Genomic DNA, 20,419 nt, shown 5'->3' on the forward strand with positions numbered 1-20,419 from the left:
TGTGCTTTATTCCTGGCCGTAATTCTAAATTGGAAGCTGTAAGGTTCTGTTTGCATCTGTCTATATGTTTATGTCTCTCTCTCTCTCTCTCTCTCTCTCTCTCTCTCTCTATATATATATATATATATATATATATATATATATATACACATATATATATACAATAGATGTGTGGTATTTTCTACCTTCATATGGTATTACTAAAATTAATTTGTAAAAGGGCTCTACTTAGTTGGCCTAAAGAAAATTCAACACATGTGAATTATGTATTCATAAAATGTTTAGACATTGAATAAAATCTAATCCAAATGTTTTTCAGGTCCATGTGATCTGAGATAATCTTTAGTAAATAAAAGCTACTTTAAGTTCGTTGGTTTAGTTAAAATAAATATGTCTTTATTAGAGTTACCAATATTAAAATTAATGCAGATGTGCAACTCCTTTCTACCTGCGTTTACTAGTAAAGTAAGTTTGTTATCTCTGTTACAAACGTGTTGGCAAGAAAAATAACTTTGTATAATAAAATTTTCATAAGTAATCTATATATAATTATTGAGAACAAGTATATTACATAGATGTAAGTGGGATAAAAGCTTTTAGGTAATTTAAAAAATAGTTTCCCCAAATCCTTTTGGTAACCTGAAATTTTAAAGTTTTGCTAAGTTAAATTAAATGACGGGTAGTCATTAAGTATCCAAGTAATTTCTAAATAAGATAAAATGCTGAAATACTAATTACTGAAGACAGGTTTATCCACTTTTGGTTTCCTTTAACAGAGGAACTACAGATATTTGGGTCTATTAGTGCAGGTTTTGTGCCACTCTGAAAAATTTACTATGGAAAGCATATGCTTCCAAAAATTATAAGAAGTATTAATTTGTCAAGCCATAGGATGTTAATATAATAGACAGTTCACAATTTTTTACATCTTTATTTTCAGTAAAAATTAAGGTTTTCAGGGTTAAATATATCAAAAATATAAAAATAAATATATAAAATGTAAACAAATATTTCACATAAATATATAAATAATTAAATATATATAAAGTTACTAGAAATAATAAGGGAAGCATCTGTATATGCAAGAAAAGTAGGATGTGTGTTTTCAGTAATAAAATGGTATCAGGAATGGAGATAAATTTTTGATGAGGAAAAAGAAAGTAATTTTGTCATAAAGTAAAACTGATTGGGCTTCCCTGGTGGCGCAGTGGTTGAGAGCCCGCCTGCCGATGCAGGGGACGCGGGTTCGTGCCCCGGTCCGGGAGGATCCCACGTGCCGCGGAGCGGCTGGGCCCGTGAGCCGTGGCCGCTGGGCCTGCGCGTCCGGAGCCTGTGCTCCGCAATGGGAGAGGCCACAGCGGTGAGAGGCCCGCGTACCACAAAAAAAAGGAAAAAAAAAAAAAAAAAAGTAAAACTGATGATTTCAGAATGGAAAAAAAGGAAAACCAGGACAAAATTGTAGAGGTTTGTGGAAAAGAAATCTCAGGGAAAAAATTTATGTTTTGTCAAGCTGGCTAAGATTAAAATAAATTTATTTTTTTTAAGTTGATAAACGGGAGGGTGGGACGGAGGGAGACGCAAGAGGGAAGAGATGTGGGAACATATGTATATGTATAACTGATTCACTTTGTTGTAAAGCATGTTCTATACATTACAGCACATCAGGAATTAGGACACACAGAATGTTACCTCCCCAGTCATTAATGATACTTGGTTAAGGCAGTTAGTGCCAAAACATTTCCTTGTAAATATGGTCCTCTCTGTCTCCCCCCACCCCCCAAAAATAAAATTGCTACTAATCTGAAAAAATAACCACAAGTTTTCATATCAAAAGTAAACTGGTACAATATTAGAATTTGGTTTTCTCTGTTGGAAGAACAAGTTTTATTGGAATTTTGATCAGTTCTTGTAAACAAAAGTATTTTTTGTTTGTTTTTTACCTTTTAAATGATCTGCCTAGTAAGTGAAGATTCTGTGTTTTATCAAAACAATTTCCTGTGTTTGTTGTTTTTATCTTTGATTACTTACAGTCTTTAATTACTTATGGTCTTTGATTACTTAATAAAACTGAGTCTTCCCTATTAAAATAGCTAAATTTCTTTCTTTCCTTTTTATTTATTTTTGTACAACTTAACTTTCTCTATTTGCCCTTGAAGGCTTTAATTGTCATTATGGTTAAATGGATAACTAAGTATTGTTTTACAGTGAACTATGATACTATTTGAACAAGTGTTTTTAAACCTTTTAATATTTTTTCCTTTTTAAAAAAATTTTTATTGAAGTATAGTTGATTTACAATGTTGTATTAATTTCAACTGTACAGCAACATGATTCAGCTGTACATATATAAACACTTTTAAAAAATATTCTTTTCCATTATGTAAACCTTTTAATATTTTTGACAAACTTTCCCAAATTACAAATTTCCCAAAGCAAATTCCAAACGAAGTATTTTTGACCCTGAACCAACTCAGATTTTTCAGAGGGTGCCTGGAACATCTCAAAAGATTTGTTCTCTCTTCTTATAAAAAGGGAGTTATTAAACTAATTAGGCTTATTTGATATGTTAAATTGCATGGGAAGCATTGTCAAATAAAAAGTAATACTAATACTTTACGGTGTATTTGTTTAGGTATAAGGGTCTCAAAACTTCCTGGAAATCTAATATGTCCTGGCATAACATTATCAGTCATAATTTGTTATTAACTTAAAATGTATATCACAGAAATAACTACATGTCCTTATTAAATGAATTTTCATCAAATCTTTAACAATGGGAATATTTCTTTGTCATTTACAGAGAATCATTGTCTTACTCAGATGCTTTTGCAAAAGTGTTCCTATAAAAGTGCTTTGTCTTCAAGGAGATTCATGGAAAAGATTTTGACAAGTACAGATTTCTGATAACTACAAGACAATAAAATTGAACTAGATTCAAGCAGACCAAGTATTACTTACAAAGAACTGAAAGAACTTAGAAGGATAACTGTAATTATTTTATGATATATATATATATATATTTTGCTTGAAACATTGCTGCCTTGATGTTTTGTTTTTTCCAGATTTAAAGCAACTTTTTTTCTTTTCTCTTACTATGGCTTACAGCAACTTCGTAAAGCATACCTTTGTAAACAAAGATGAAACATTTATTTTTTCTTCCTATCTGACCCCTCTAGAATTCAGAAATTCTTGAGTATATTTTCATGGCAATATAGTTAGTTATTTGCATAAGTTCTTGCTAAAATTATGAAAATAATCAGGCCAAATTTAATTCAAGTAAATTAGTCTTACTGTGATTATCTGTGGGAAAAAATGGGGCTAATTGTAGAAAAAAATTATATTTCCACCTTTGTAAATATTAGATTCTAATCCTGTTAATTGTCTTTGACGTTTTATTATATACCTGTAAACTGGACTAGATTTTGAATTCAGTTTCCTCAAATATCTGACCATGACTCTCCAAACAAATGTTTCTAACTTTCTCCCACACTTATGATTTGGAATCATTAAGAACAAGGACTCTGCTTGAATCTCCTTGGAAGAGACTATACTAAGTCCTCCTTACTATCCAGATGGCAGCCAAATTTCAGGGACTTGAATCTTGGACACACATCTCACAGCTGAAAAACGCTTCACCTGTTACCTGTTTCTGCCCAGATGCTGTAGACCTCCAAATCAAATTGACAAGGAGGAGAAGCAGCTGACATCAATGTAGACTGCTTCCTCCCAAGATACGTGATCAAGACTTCATACTTTAAACCTAAACCCCTCTTTTCTTCTTTTTCTTTTCCTGACTTTGGCATTGGCCTGGAAAGATAATATCATCTCCATATCTCCCAGGCCATTGCTAAGGGGGTAAAGTTTCAGACTGCTGGGTTTGTCTCCAAAACTTCAATCTGTCCATGACGCTAGAGTTCATTAACACTGCTCCCTAGAGGCGATGCTTTGTGCCCCAACTGGATTTACTGTTTTCTGTGGTGGTTATCATTCTCCTTGGGCCTAGGGATGCCTAGATGACTGATGCATAACTGGGAAATGCCTCTTAGGTTATCTTACTGGGCCCCTAACTGTTCACAAACAAACTGAGACACCTCACACTGGTCAACTCCCCTTAATTTACATGCGTGAGTTGGAAAAGACTTACCAGAAGGCATTCACGATTCAGGATTTGCTTCCTTTGGCAGAACCCAACTTCCCTGGGGACGGGCAGGGCTGAAACGGGAGCTGGCACAGGTCTCAGCCACAGGCAGCAGTGGCCGTGGGCCGGCACTAAGAGGAAGAGCGGAAGGACGCAGCAGACACCAGGCGTGCCCTGGATAGAGCAGCGTGGCGCCTCCGTGAGGTGCCGTGGTGCAGAGTCCCAGGATTCCCTGCGCTGCGCCTTAGTCCCGCCCTTAGCTCCGCCCCTAAACCTCCCCTTAGTGCCTTGGAGACGAACGACCCCAGACCAGGGCCTGTGCTTTTGGGCAAGGAGCCGCAAGTGCTGGGTACCTTCTCTACTGGCTGCTGCTGCCCTTCGAGCTCCTGGCCTCACAAACTTGCAACCTCAATTCCTGCCCATTCTGGGAGAAGGCAGGTTTCCTGCCTGGAGCTGTTTCATCTGGAGCCTCTGGAGTGTAACTAACGTAGTCCTGCTCAGAGCTTGGCCCCTTGTCGTTCCCACCACCCAACAGGACTGGGGCAGGCCCATACTTTGAAAAAAATAGCTTGGGTGGGCTTCCCTGGTGGCACAGTGGTTGAGAGTCCGCCTGCTGATGCAAGGGACACGGGTTCGTGCCCCGGTCCGGGAGGATCCCACATGCCGCGGAGCGGCTAGGCCTGTGAACCATGGCCGCTGAGCCTGCGCGTCCGGAGCCTGTGCTCCGCAACGGGAGAGGCCATAGCAGTGAGAGGCCCACGTACCGCAAAAAAAAAAAAAAAAAGCTTGGGTTTCTCCCTGCCCTTCTCGGTGACCTGGCTTATTTCCCTGGGCTCTAGTGCTAAGGGAGGTGTCGGGTAGACTCTGCCCCGGGCCAGGGAAAGAACACCACCCAGGAAGCTCTGGTCTTGGTATCAGAGCTGAGGGTCCCTAACCGTGGTATCAGTGTCCCCTGCTTGCCATGTCCTCAGTGCTTCTTCTGGAAAGCATGTCGTTGTGGTTCTGGGTGCTTCACATCACCTCCCCTCTACTCCCCTCCTTGCCTTCCTGTGCCCACACCAGCCCTCAGCCCTCAGTTCCCTCCACTGGGGCTGTCTCTACTGGGTGTGAGCTGGAAAGCAGACTGGTTAAGTGAAGAAAAAAAAAAAAAGGTAAATTTAAGTGAGGCTGTGATCAGGAACCTCTCCTTAACTCTTGAAAATATTGCAGAATCCGCTGCTAAGGCAATAGTTACACAACAAAAATCCTTAGACTCTCTGGCCAAAGTTGGTTTTGATTATAGGATAGCCCTTCAGTCTCTTAGCTGAGCGAGGAAGTGCTTGTGCTCTGGCCAACACCAGCTGCTGCACCTGGGTTAACACTTCTGAGGAAGCTGAAACTCAGTTACATAAGATCATTGAGCAAACCCACTTGGCATAAAAATTGACCCCTTCAGTGGTGTCTTTCTTTGATCTTTATTTGATTTTGATTGTTTTGGGCCTCCAGGACCATGGCTCTGAAGTATACTTCAGACACTGAGAATTTTTCTTCTTACAATAATCATAGTAGTCTCCCTGGTGTGTTGTATTCTCTCAAAAGCTTTAAGTGCATGTTTGCTGCCACTAATCACCAAACAAATGATCTCCCTAAGACTAGAACATCAAAGAAGAAATGAAGTTAATGACCAACTAAAAACTGGTGAACCTGAAGTTGTGACCTGTGAACAACATAAGAAGTCAGCAAAAAATGTTTTGACCCATAAATGTCACACGAAAGGTCAATAAAAACTGAGAACTGAAGAGTTAGAGCTGAGAGCAGCCCTCAGAACTTAAAATTTGATCACACCTCTCAGTTAAGCTTAGAGTCATGATCAAAAGGGGAGAATTGTTAAAAAAACAAAAGCCAAAACAAGAGGCCCAAAACGGAGTCACTTGTGCTAAGCTCCAAGTCAGCAAACTGAGAATTGCAGTTTCAGCCTCTCCCAGGAATGTAATCTTTCACCAGTCAGTCTGGAATTACCTAGTCAGCACTAGTGACATAATCTGCCTGATAGACCCCTTCTTTCCCTCAAAGAAGATGAAGTAATTTGCTCTTTTTTTTTGTTCCTCCTTTTTTTTTCTGCTTATAAAAGCCTTCAATTTTGTACATCTCCTCAGAGGTTCCTTTTTGTTTGCTAGATGGGATGCTGCCCAATTCATGAATTATTGGATAAAGTGAATTAGATCTTCAAATTTACTCAGTTGAATTTTGTTTTTTTTAATGTATAGAATTAAATTTGGTTTTCCTCTGTTAATCTGTCTTTGTCAGTTTAACTGTTAGACCAGCCAAAGAACCTAGAAGGGTGGAAGAAAAAAATTTTTTCTCCCCTACAGCTGCAAGCAGAAGTACCTTGTGAAAACCTAGTATTTACATCACAGGGCAAAATTTCCCCGATTTGTAGGAAAATTATAAAGCTAATATGTACAAATACTTCTACTGCCCTGACCCATGCAGTTCATACCTAGGGCACTGCTGTAGTTAAAATGGCACAGCACATGAAAATAAAACAGTTTTAAAATAATTCAGGCTTCTTTATTTAACTTGCACATCTTGAGACATCATGAAGGTGACAAATAGTCCAGAGCAATGGTTTTTAAATATCTTTTTATTTTTCTGTATCTTTGACAGGCTTCCTATATCCCAATGAGGGCTTCATTTCTCTTTTCAAAAGCTTCTTAAAAATCTTTATCCAGAACCTCCAGCCTGCATGTCTTCTATTCACATATTTCTTCTCCTGATTTGGGTTTTTGGTGTTTAGAAATTGACTAAACGTCTTTTGCTAGGACTAGAAATTTTGATCTGGATAAGTCTCAATGCATATTAGATCACATGTAACAGTTGGCACTTATTTAACGCTCATGCTTATTAAAGACTATACATGTTACCATTTAACGGCTCACCTTCACGGAATCTGAAATCCCTGTGTGGCTTTGAAGCAGAGCAGACTATTCCACCCTAAAATATGCCTCTTTGGCATGAGAATTATCTTGAACTGATTATTTTAAGAAAAAGCAGACACAGAAAAAGCTCTGGAAATCAAGACTAAGTTTCCCTTTTACAAGAGAAATTTACATTTATAAGGGAAATCTCCATTTTTAAGGGTATCAGGAAGAAAAGAATGACTATATCTCTAGAAACTCTTATCAGTGAAGAAGACAAAGACTGAATTCTGCATAAGCACATTACCCTTGTTTATTGTGCTTTACCTGATAACCTCTCATACCTGGCATTCCCCCCACCCCAACATCTTTCTTTAGTTGAAGATGGTATTTAAGGTAGTGGTTTAGGTCATTTTGAAGAGTTACTCTGTTTTCCTGGGTATCTCCAATGCATATAGGAGGTATACATTTTATTAAGCATCTGTTTGTTTTCCTCCTGTTAATCTGTCTTTTATTAAAGGGGGATCTCAGCCAAGAACCTAGAAGGGTAGAGGGAAAATTATCTTTCCTCCTCTATAATTTCCCCTTAGGTGTACAAATAAAATTGTTCACCATCAGTACACTTTTCAGTACTTAACCAGTGGTCCTAGACATCAATAAGGCAACAAAAATATATAAAAATTATTAGGTATGAAAAGGAAGAAATATGTGTTGTTATATACCAAAGGCATGATGGTATGCTTAGAAAATCTACAAGCATCTAAAGACAAACTATTAGAATTGGAAAATAACTTTAACAATTATTGGATACAATATATCAATTCAACTATATTTCTATGTACTAGGAACAATTAGAAAAGAAATTTGAGAAATGATGTAACTAAAGCTTGCATCAAGAACCCTCAAATACCTTGGAATAAATGTAATGAAAGATGAGCAGGACCTATACAGAGAAAACTACAAAATATTGTTGAGAAATATTTAAAAATATTTCAAGAAACTTGGAGCAATTCTGTTTTCTCAGTTTGGAAGAATCAATATTTTAAATATGTCTGTTCTTCCAAACTAAACTACAGAGTCAGGGCAATCCCAGACAAAATTTTTCCCTCCAAAATAAAAATTCTAGAAATTAAAAATTTGAATCTAATGTTTATATGAGAAGGAATTGGCCCAATAATAATATATCAATCTTAAAGGACAACAAACAATACCACATAAAGAGACTTAAAAAGCTACCCTAATTAAGATGTGGTATTTGCATCATGCACACATATAAAACAATGGAACAGAAAAGAACACAGAGTGGACCCACACATATGCAGGCCTTTGATGTAACACAAGGTGACAGGGCAGTATGTTAGGGAAATGGTGCTCTCTGTAATAAATGGTGCTGAGTTAATCAGATATCCATATAGGAAAAGAAAATAAGAGTTTGATTGTCTGGGGTCTGTAGTTCTGAAGATATTAACAGAGAGAAGCCAGCTACCTCAACATTTTGATTTTTTTTTTCAATTCCCCTTAGTATGTCGTTTGCTTTCAAAGGTATATTAGGTGACACTGTAACCAAATATTTTGCCACCTTGTAACAAGGATATTCTGAAATATCTATTTCCTGATGTCTACCCCACTGTTTGCTCCTTTCCAGTGGTCCCCAACCTTTTTGGTACCAGGGACCGGTTTCCTGGAAGACAATTTTTCCACCGGTGGGTTGGGGGGGCATGATGGCTCAGGTGGTAATGTGAGCCACGGGGAGCGATGGGGCGTGGCAGATGAAGCCTTGCTCGCTGGCCTGCTGCGCACCTCCTGCTATGCACCCGGGTTCCTAACAGAGACCCGGAGACCCCTGCTTTAGTCAGTTCTACATGGTAAGTTCTAGTCCCTGAGCATAGCTTTTTTAAACATAAAGTTAACTGAAATAACAGCGCATCCCTCCCCTTAAAAAAGCAAACAATAAACACTGGCTTAAGTAAATTAAGGATTTTATTTTTTTATTATCTATAAGCCACTACTGTGCTGGTCAGGTGTGGAAACAGAATCTATTCTGGTAGCATAGATGAGGAAAGGCTTTATTAAGGAATATTATATATTGCTCCATTCATGGAATTATTAAGTAGGCAGAAATTCTAGGACTCTTAGATGGCTATTGTAGAACTGGTCTGCTAAGAGAGATGCTACTAATCCATGATTTAGACCACACAATCTTGTGATCAGAAAGCTGCCATATCAGGAAGCCACTGCCACCACTTCTAGCCTTAGAAAATCCAAACCCCTCTGGTGACATGCGTTCCAGAAGTTCTGGTCTCCCCAGAGTCAGGCTGCTCACCTTCTCTTTCTAAGTTTTGTCATCGAACAAAGGGCTTGTGTACCTGTGGAACAGAAAGCCAGACTCTGACAGTGGGCATTTGCAGCAAACTAAGAGTTTATGGCAGAGGGTACCAAGAAAGGGAGTGGGAGACAAGTAGATCACTCTAACTTGGTCTTTGGGTTAAGAGTTTTTTAAAGGGAAAGAACAAAGAATCTTTGTTAATTAATAGTCTTGTGACATTTCTTAATCATAGTTTTGGGAGTCAGGATGTCTCTGGTTTACTATTCTCTAGTCAGGGGGTCCATGTCTCAGGGCTCTGTTAGCTTATCTTGCTCTGGAGGAACAACCTGAGTTTGTACCTTAATGATGATGTCTATAGTAGCAGTTTTAGTACATTAACAGTATTGTAGACAACAGCAATCTTAGTACATTAATGATGTTATTAACAACAGCAATTTTAGTCATCTGACTCTGGTTGATTAGAGTTCACTTAGCACTGGATTGAGGTCAGAGGGGACAAGAAAGGAAGTAAGAGTTTTGAATACAGAGGTTAATCATAAACTCAGAAGGGGAACTTGGTTTTATATTGGGGTTTGGTGTCAGTCCCCGCTCATGTTTTAAATTTTCCCAAATCCTTGAGGGAACAAGATGATGACTGTTCTATTTCCTGCTGAAAGGAGTGTCGTCCTACCTCAATTTAGGGAATGGAAGTGTTGCTCACCAAGTTGGAAATATTACCAAATTCTAGGTCTTGGATCCAAGTCTTGCATGATTAAGATCTCAGTCCCATCCACAGTTTTGGTGCAACAGCTTATGGTACACTTTATAATCAGGTACCCAATTAGAGGTAGTAGTGGGAGTGATAACCGGAACTTTAATAAACTTTGGAAAATAGATCTCATTCCCTAAGGAATTAAGGAGAATAAGCCTAAAAACCTGTCTGGACCTGGTACTTCTGGGGAGGCTTGTTGTAGCCAGGTAGCCAGTTGCCTAATTTTATCTAAGTAGGTATCTAATGTGGTATTAATATATATATATATATATATAAAACAGGAGCTATTGGCCTCTAAACATATGTTTCCTTTTTCTGCTAAATTCTAACCTAGAGCAATTTTATTTCCTAGTACTATTCTGGCTGAAGAATATACTGCCTTCTGTTGGAAGGCTATAGCTTGAGCTGTCTCATTTGCTACTACTTTCCTAAAGTAAGAGGTAAATTTAATAGTTACAATAGGAGATCCTGAGAATATAAGGTTGCAGTTGGCAGCCGCTAGTAGATATTGTTTTGAGAATGCCTGGTAATGTCCTTGAATCTGATACAGTTCAGAAAATTCAAGTTCTCAGTAATACAGGAACATGCGTAAAATCACGTCCACAGTGAATACCCAGCTCTATTTTGGATGCCTGAACCACAATTACTCTAATTTGATTTTTTTTTGCGGTACGTGGGCATCTCACTGTTGTGGCCTCTCCCATTGCAGAGCACAGGCTCCGGACGCACAGGCTCAGCAGCCATGGCTCACGGGCCCAGCCACTCTGCGTCATGTGGGATCTTCCCGGACCGGGGCACAAACCCGTGTCTCCTGCATCGGCAGGCAGACTCTCAACCACTGCACCACCAGGGAAGCCCTCTAATTTGATTTTTAAATGTATTCTTTTCCTTAATGGTTAAAGCAAATGTACAGTGCATGTTGAATAGGCCACAAAACAGGCTGTTCTGGTTTAAGTTAAATCATGTATGAGCTAGAATGACTTCCCCATATCTTAATAAGTGAAAATTTATTCTATCATTTCCCCTTTTGTTTACAAATCTTTTGATAGAAAGCACTGATGATCAAAACACTTGTCTCGGGCTTCCCTGGTGGTGCAGTGGTTGAGAGTGCTTGCTGATGCAGGGGACACGGGTTCGTGCCCTGGTTTGGGAAGATCCCACATGCCGCAGAGCGGCTAGGCCCGTGAGCCATGGCTGCTGAGCCTGTGCGTCCGGAGCCTGTGCTCCGCAACGGGAGAGGCCACAGCAGTGAGAAGCCCTCGTACCACAAAAAAAAAAAACCAACACTTGTCTCTTGATGCCAGGATGATTCCTTGATGTTAGGTCCCTCTCTCTCTCTCTCTCTCTCTCTCTCTCTCTCTCTCTCTATATATATATATATATATATATATATATATATATATATATATATATATATATGGGTGTGTGTGTATATACACACATACATATGTATGTATATGTATTTGCCTAGTTATCCACACTGAGGGAAAACTATTCAGACATAGTGAACAAGCTCAGAGGTTTAGTAATGGGGAAACATATATAGGCTATACATTTTATCAATTATACTGAATTGTCACACAAACATTGCACGCATGCTTTTAGCAGTATAGTTAAGCAAGCAGTGATACATGTCATGAAGAGTTATACTCTGTGATAACTTCACTAGAGAATTTTCTTTCCATCCTAAACATTAGGGGCAATAGTATGGTTAGAAGTAAAACAATAACTTTCAATTTTGATAGGGAGACAAACATTTGATAAACAGTGCGATTGAATTAGTGGGATGAGTCTTATAGTCCTGGTCCAGATTCTTGGATCAATTGTCTACACTGCTATTGTCTTCTCGTCCTGCTGTGGGTGTTGTTTGGGATCAGTGGTTCTTTCTCTAGACCAGTCCAATGCAGAGGCCCTTCTTAAGTGGAAAATATAAATTCAAGAGTAAATTCCCTTCAGTTTCACTGCACATGAGCTAGTTTAGAGTATCTGATAAGGGTCTTTTCAGCTAGGTTTTCATCCTTTAAATGATGCCTTTTCCAGTATGCATAATCTCCTGGTTGCAGGCCATGGGACATCTGATTTTCATCAAAAGATAGGTTACAGTGATAGGCTTCCAAAACAAAAGTCAAGTGTCCTTTAATAACTCAATTAAGCCTTACAATAATGTAACATAGCAACAAGGAGCTATCTGGTAGTGAGTCTTAGGCAGTAAATACAAACCTCAAATAACAAAACTAGAATTTAATATCCACTGAAACATAATATTTTTATCTCTAAAATTACCCTCATTTCTATGAAACATAGCCAAATTAATACTAATTTGTTTGTAACATAAGTCTGGTTTCAGTAAGCTTGGCCTGATTATTTACACACATGTAATTGATCATATAGGCTCTTTTAAATTAGCTGTGCTGAAGCTTCTCATAAGGAATCTCAGACTAAATTTATAAAAGGTCTCTCAAGGCCAGGAAAGCCACACCAAAGGCTTTTCATCAGATTCTGTCTGAGATACCAATAGATTTTGGTGAATTCCTCTCTTAAGGTCTCTAAAAATATCTCTGGGATTCCTGTACCAATCAGGTGGTGGACTTCCTTACTCACCTGTTAAGGCTGTTGGGAACCTAAGAGTTTCCAATTTCTGGAGGGATCAGTTAGAGAGAAAAGATAACTTTCAATTCTGTTTAAAAACATATAATTTATCAAATTACCACATCATAATTGGCATAAAGGGAAAGGCCTCCTTATATCTGGAAAACACAGATTAAAATCCAGCAACATTTCAGACAAAAAACTCCATACAAATTATAACCATATTTATTAGTTCACTCAGTTCTATGTAAATAATCCTTTTCATTAACAGTTTTATGAAGTTACCATGTTTTCCATTAGGATTCTACTAACAGTTTTATGAAATCATCAGGTTCTCAGTTAGGATTAATTTCTTACCCAGTTCAACAGTATAATCTGAAAGTTGTCAGAAAATCTGTACTTAAAGTCCTTTCTATAAATCTTCTTGAAGATGAAATCTTTTTTGCAAAAGTATCAGAGTACAACTGTCTATAAATGACTGTCTTTAACAGACATGGTTAAATACTTGATTACAATGCAATTGGCAAAGATACTTGGTTGCTGCTGTGATATACAATATTGTAAGATAATAACTAGAATTATGCCTGATAACATTATACCAGGACATATTCAAATTCTAGAAAATTTCATATAATTTCTAGAATATCTATATTAATGACATTTACCCATACAGTATAACCTAAGAAGGTTTATGTCCACTCATTTGACAATGCTTCCCACACAACCCAACATACCTAATAACCCTAATTAGTTTAATCTCTCTTTTTAAGATGCCTCAGGGGCCCTCTGAAACATCCCAAAGCTCGATAAAGGTCAAAAGAACTTCAATTAGAATTTGATCCCTGGAGAGTTTGTCAAAACTATCGAAAAAGTTTCAAAACACCTGGTCAAATAGGATCATAGTTCACTGTGAAATAATACTTATCCACTTAAAGGATTTCAAAGGCAAACACAGAAAGTTTTAATGGTTACTTAAAAGGTAAAGAAACTTTACAATCTGTTATCAAAAGCAGATCAATATTCTAGAAAACTTTGCCCTTTTGACTGTTACTGAGCCAAACTAGGTCCGCTCTCCTGACTCACAGCAAAGTCAATCTACTGACATTGGGATGTAGTGAAGGAAAATACAGCATTTATTGCAGGGCACCAAGCAAGGAGAACAGGCAGCTAGTGCTCAGATGACCTGAACTCCCTGATGACTTTCAGACAAGGGTTTTTAAAGGCAAACTTAGGGGCGAGGGTCACAGAGTACATGATCAGCTCATGGACATTCTTCATTGGTTGGTGGTGAGGTAATAGTGTAATGTTTTAGAGATCTTAATCATCAACCTTCTGGTTCCAGCCAGTCTGGGGTCTACGTGCTGTGCTATGGTCAGCATGTAGTCAACATTCTCCACTGTGTTGGCATCTTAGCTTCTGCAAAACAACTCAAAGGTATGCATCATATTGTTATATATATCTCTTGAGGTGGAAATAGAAGTCCTATGATTCTGTTTTATCATGGAAGGAATATTGTTTAAGCTATCATTACTTCTCTTGCTTGACTGCTTTTCCTTTGTTTCTGCATTCCCTCCCTTCTCTAATTAGTAACTGCTTGAGTCTGCTCTTTGGAACTCAGGGAAAGCCTAGGAGACTACATTCTTTTTTCTACAAACAAGAAACAGGGGACATAGCAGGAAGGGCCACAGGGTCCTGCTCAATTTCTTTGATACTCCTCAATCCTGAGGGGAACAGGAGCTGGACAAGAAAGGGAATAAAGTTTTGGAAAGAGAGGTTAATCATAAACTGGGCAGGGAAACTAGGTTTTTGGAGGCTTAGTTTCATTTTCATATGTGTACATATGCCTAGTTGAACATAGTCATTCTTGGAATTCTAGATACAAGGGACCTGGGAAACATAGCCCATTCTAGAAAACTGAGTCACAAAAACTGTCTCAGCTTCCAAAATTCTGTAATAATACAAAATTGTTTATTCTGTGTTAAGCAAATTTATTTCTTTTCACTTATTTCATCTAATATATTCAACTAATATTTTTCTATAGACAGAGTTTAATATTCTATTATTAATGATTAACAGACTAATAACTAAAAAACAACAATAAGAATAATTTTAAAATTCTTGCCCAAGTTCACCAAGTTTCGCTTTTGTGCAAAGCCAAAGCACAAAACTAGCCCAGTGTGGCTTAGCTAAGGAGACTTTTTCGAACATTCTTTGCTCTCTCTAAAACTAACATTATATCAGTATAACTTAAGGTTTTTATTTTCAAATTTTGAGTTAATTAAAGTGTGGATTAAAACTAAGTCAGGGATGTATGGAAAAGTTTTGTTAGGATACATTAAAAAAAAACAAAAACAACTGACAGGATGCCTAGATATTTCAAAGGGAAAACACAAACTCAAAAATGTTAATGTTGATGCATTCAGTGAGCCAGAATGTGAATGTAATACTGTAGAAAGTTCTGACTCCACTTAATTGATATGTGCTTTTGACAAAATAAATGAGAATTTGGCCCAAGATAATAGCTTAGGCATCTGTGTACTAAGACCTCTGAGCAAGTGCTCCATGTCATCTACATTCAGCATCAGAAAATTTTGTTATGTCCAAGTTTCCCTGTCAGTCATACAATTTAAAATGTGACAGAAATGTATTTAAACAAATAGAACAATGATGAATAGATCTAGAAATTATGGGCAAGAATACAATTCTGAACACCAGTTACTTTTCTTCCATCATAGACTAAGCAAAGTAAATACTCTTCTTCTAAATAGTTCTTACCTTAAAAAAAAGAATCAGGGGGGAAAGCACCTAAACTTAAAATATAGATACAAATATGAAGAGCAAATGACACAGAAAGAGTGTCCCATCCAGAAAAATGCATGATTCATAAGGATCTTGCTTTTAATAAGACCGAAGACAGCTGGGAAGCGAAATCATGTACAAATTTACTGAAGACCTTGAGAGTTGGCTGTAATTTCACGCAAGAACTTACAGAACTTAATCAAAGCTGCCTTTGTTGAAAAGCAGATTTACATTCCAAATGAAAGCATTCAGAGCACCCGAAATCAGAAGGCAAGAGGAGGAAGGAAACAGAAGGTCACCCCATATATTCCTTATCATCATTGCAGTGTTCTCTGCCTCCCTTCGTGCTCAACTAAATCAAAAAGAAAGGGTTTTGGCTCAGAAAACTCTATTGTAGTTCAGTTTATAAAAGCATGAAGTACAATTTACCAATATCTCTGAAACAGAAAAGATGGAAAAAATTAACATATGTCAAAATTTAATTAGTAGATCAATGGAATCATAAAGCACTCTACAAACATAACTGAAACTTATTGGGTAGCTACAATTGGTTAAAATATTAGAGACATTTAGCTGCTTTACTTTTTAGCATAATATTCATTTTATATGGATATCTGAAGTGAGCACAAATACCATTTTAAATTAATTATTACTCAGATAACTCTTATGTACATTTAAATATGCACTAGGCACTCTGCTAAGTAGTTTTCATACATTACCCTCTTCTTTCTCTGACCTCATGGGTTGGATAATCTCACAGCTTGGTAAAATATCCCTTTATTTTCTCCCTGACTTTTAGCTAGTCTGCCTGATAAAAATTCCAAAATTTATATTTCCATGTAAACCTGTCCTAGGAATTCCATTTTTCTCTAGCCAACCACCTAACTGACATCTGTGCTTGGATGTATCATAAACATCTCAAATTCAGCATTTCCAAGGCTGATCTCTTGATCAGCTAATCTAACCTTAGTCCCTCTTTCCTGAATCAGTATAAACTCATCCTTGTTTTCCTCCCTCTACCGGTTTTCACATATCAGATCTATCAGAACATGTCAGTGTTGCCTCTGTTCTATATCTCAAGTCCATCCCTATCTCTCCATCTCCAACCCTGATGAGTTTACCAAACCTACTGTAATCGCCTCCTTGGAGTTTCAGCTGATGTCTGTGTCCACAGGCACTCTCTTCCACACCCCATTTATAGTGGCCAGAGTGATCTTTAAACAGGATCATTCCATCCCCCCTTTAATGTTTTTAAACTGTCAGAAGAAGTAAACAGCCTTTTACTCTACCAGTCCTTGGATATTCTGACCTCTTCTTATGCCCCAACTATATTTCAAGCCAGCAGGTAGTTTGGGAGTAGGCATGACCTAGGAATGAGGCTGAGGGGAGAGTGTGTATTTTATTCCCCTTGCATCTCAATGACTGGCAAAGAACCAGGCAAAGGATCTGATATCAGTGAATATAACTGAGTAAATGAATAAAAGCCATCAAGAAGCAATCATATCTAGTCATATTCAAAACCAAGGTTGGTGCTCTTTTAGACATCAATATCGAGGATGATGATAATAGCAATAATATATGTCCATTCATAGAGCACATTGTTCATTTGCTGTGCACAATAATACCATGAAGTCCATTCTAGTCATCTTTCTCTATAAAAGCAGACTAAGATGTTAAATATAAATCACGTGGCTGTTGATAAAGCTAAGATTTGTCCCATGTTTAATTTCAAATCTCATGCTCAATGTCTTCTCTTAGCAAGAACTGAATTAGCATTTATTAAAATCATAATGTCAGTAAAAGTGTCAGAATTGGAATGTGTGATCTTAGTTTATATGAGTCCACATATACTTTTATGAATTTTGTTGAGCCTTGGAACTTTAGTCAGGTAATAGGAGCTGCAGTTTACTATCCCATATAGGATTTATCTTTTTGGTAGAGACAAAATTTGCTGAATTTTGTTCACAATATATTTGTTTCTTTGAATATGTCCACATAGTAGTAGAGTTACATTTGTGTTTTTAAAATTTCAAAAAAAAAAATTAAAGGGAAAATGTAAATTCTAAGAACTTCTCAGGAAGGAATTACAGAAATTAGACTTTTTATGTGATTACAACTATAGAAAATAATGAGTTGAACTGTACGTGACTACCACCATCACTGAATGTCTTTATGATGGGCAGTATGAATTAATGGAAAGGACCTAGACTTTAAAGAAAGATGGAGCTGGATTTGACTATTGTTCTGCCATTTTTTAGAAGTGTCAACTTCTTCAATTTTTATCTTCTGTGAACCTCATATATCTCCATCTGTGACACTGTGATATTAACACCTAACTTTCAGTGTCCCTTTAAAGATCTACAATTGCAGATTTGTTTTTAACATAGTTACAGTTTTTAACATAGTTACAATTTGTTTCCCTGTGATGAGAATGTTTAAGATCTGCTCTCTTATCAACTTTCAAATATGCAATCCAGTTATTAGTTATAGTCACCATGCTGTACATTGTTTCTATTATTACTGTTGTCATCATCATCACCATCATCATCATAATTAATAGCAGACACAGACACATATTTTCTCTTTTTCTCGCAAAGTTATATTTTTCTTTTGTCTTTTTTTAGTTTTGTTTTGTGGAGGTTTTGGGAGGGTGGTGGTGGTTATTGTTCTCTCAGAAAAAACAACAAAGGTGTTAAGATTGATTACATACTTTGCTTTCCCCTCTGGCCACCATTTGTCACTGTTGTAAGTAAACAGCAAAATAAAATCTTCTTTTATTAAATATGACTCTAGACAAATCCTACACAGGCTGTACTTGTACGGAAAAAAGAAAGGTCTCTTCTTCAGGTGTCCAAATTTGATCTTTCTGTATAAATCAATAGTTACCTATATACACCAGTCACCTGGCTTAGACAGATATCTTTAGTTACACAGTATAGAAAGTCTCCATGGCATACCAAATATTTTAGGCCATTTTCCAATTCCTCATAAAGAAAACCTCATTCAATTCCGTTACTGTTCAGCTAACTCCTGTATTCCTATGACATAAATCTAATTAAGACTTTGACAAACACAATTTAGAACCAGGACTCAAGAATACAATTAAAAGGTTTAAATGCAAAGAAAGTGATTTGGGATATTAAATGTAAATGACATTTTAATTCTAAGAATTCATCAGTTTGAAAGTTAATGAAATTAATGAAGGAAGAAATTAGATGTAAATCCAAAAGTTTATATTCCTGTGCTTAGTTGGCTGCCTTGGGCAATTCCTAAAGAGGAATCAAAGCCAGTTATGGCCATAAGTAATAATTTGAGATGTGCTTTCATTAGATACTTATATACAATAAAATAGTCTGAAAAGTACTTTCTGAACAAGAGACACATTCAATTGAATGTGTGTAACTGTGTGTGTAAGGTATGTGAATGAATGGATGTTAGGGAAATAAAATATTGGAAGTATAGAATATCTTTTTATTAAAAAATAACCACTTAAGGGCTTCCCTGGTGGCGCAGTGGTTGAGAGTCCACCTGCCGAGGCAGGGCACACGGGTTCGTGCCCCGGTCTGGGAGAATCCCACATGCTGCCGAGCGGCTGGGCCTGTGAGCCATGGCCGCTAAGCCCGCACGTCCGGAGCCTGTGCTCCGCAACGGGAGAGGTCACAACATTGACAGACCTGCGTACCGCAAAAAAAGCAAACAAACAAAAAAAAACACCACTTGAATGCCTAAATTTCAAGGATGAAAATCTAGAATATAACTTAAAAAATTAGAAAGTAGAAAATTTTTGGAGATTCTGAAATCTTGAAAAACTATGTTGACATTCTGCAAAAATGATTACAGGTATATTGGTAATATGAACAATTTTCTACTATATATATATGTATACACATACACACACACCATTCAGGGAAAACCACATAATCATGGATCAACCTCCCATATTATAAGAAAGCATCCAAATTTATTCCTTTAAAACACACTGTGCTAGTGACCATAAAATTAACTTTAAAAAAATTCATTTGTGTCATTTTTGAAAATAAGCAACTAATCTATAAAATGGTCTGATATTGTGGCAGGTAACTTTTAAAAATATCTCCCAAAGATCCCTGTCTTCTGTTATTCACACCACTGTGAAATCACTTCTTCCTAAGGGTTGGCAGGACCTACTCATTGCTTCTAGTGACTAGAATAGAGCAAAAATGTACTTTCTGAGAACGGGTTATAAAAGACTGTAACTTCTGTCTTACCGGAACTCTTATTCTTCCTGCAGGCTTTCTCTGATGAATCAAGCTGGCGAAGTCCACATGGCAAGGAACTGAGGGTGGCCCCTGCCCAGCCACCAGCAAGGAGCAGAGGTCCTCAGACCTCTGAGGAACTGAATCTTCCCCATTCAGGTTTGAGAGACTGCAGTCCTGGCTAACACCTTGACAAAGCAGCCTTTTGAGAGACTTTTAAGCTGAGGACTCAGTTAAGCCATGTTCAGATTCTTGATCTACAGAAAGGATGAGATTTTTTTTAAAAAGTGTTATTCAAAGCCACTAAGTTTTAGGGCAATTTTTTACATAGCAGTAAGTAACTAATAAGTATTTTTGAGCATCTAAGTTAATAAGATTGATGATCCAGTGTTCAAATGTTGCAGAAATCAGTCAGCAAAAAACCTCATGGAAATTAAACCTAGCCAGTCAATTGAATGGTCATGTACCAGAATGCTATTTGTTGAACAACAGTCATGTTACTATAAAAGAAAATAATCTTGTAATCTTAAAACATAAAAAATAAAAACAAAAAGATAACTTTCTTTTGTTTGAAACCTGTGTTGCTGCCTTGGTTCTTTGTATGGGTTCTTGGAAGATATATTAATCTAGCAATCTTAATCTCTAAAAATAAAAGCAGAAAGTGCTTTTATTTCAAACTCATGT

The sequence above is a fragment of the Kogia breviceps genome, chromosome 2, assembly GCF_026419965.1.
Source record: "Kogia breviceps isolate mKogBre1 chromosome 2, mKogBre1 haplotype 1, whole genome shotgun sequence".
NCBI lineage: Eukaryota > Metazoa > Chordata > Mammalia > Artiodactyla > Physeteridae > Kogia > Kogia breviceps.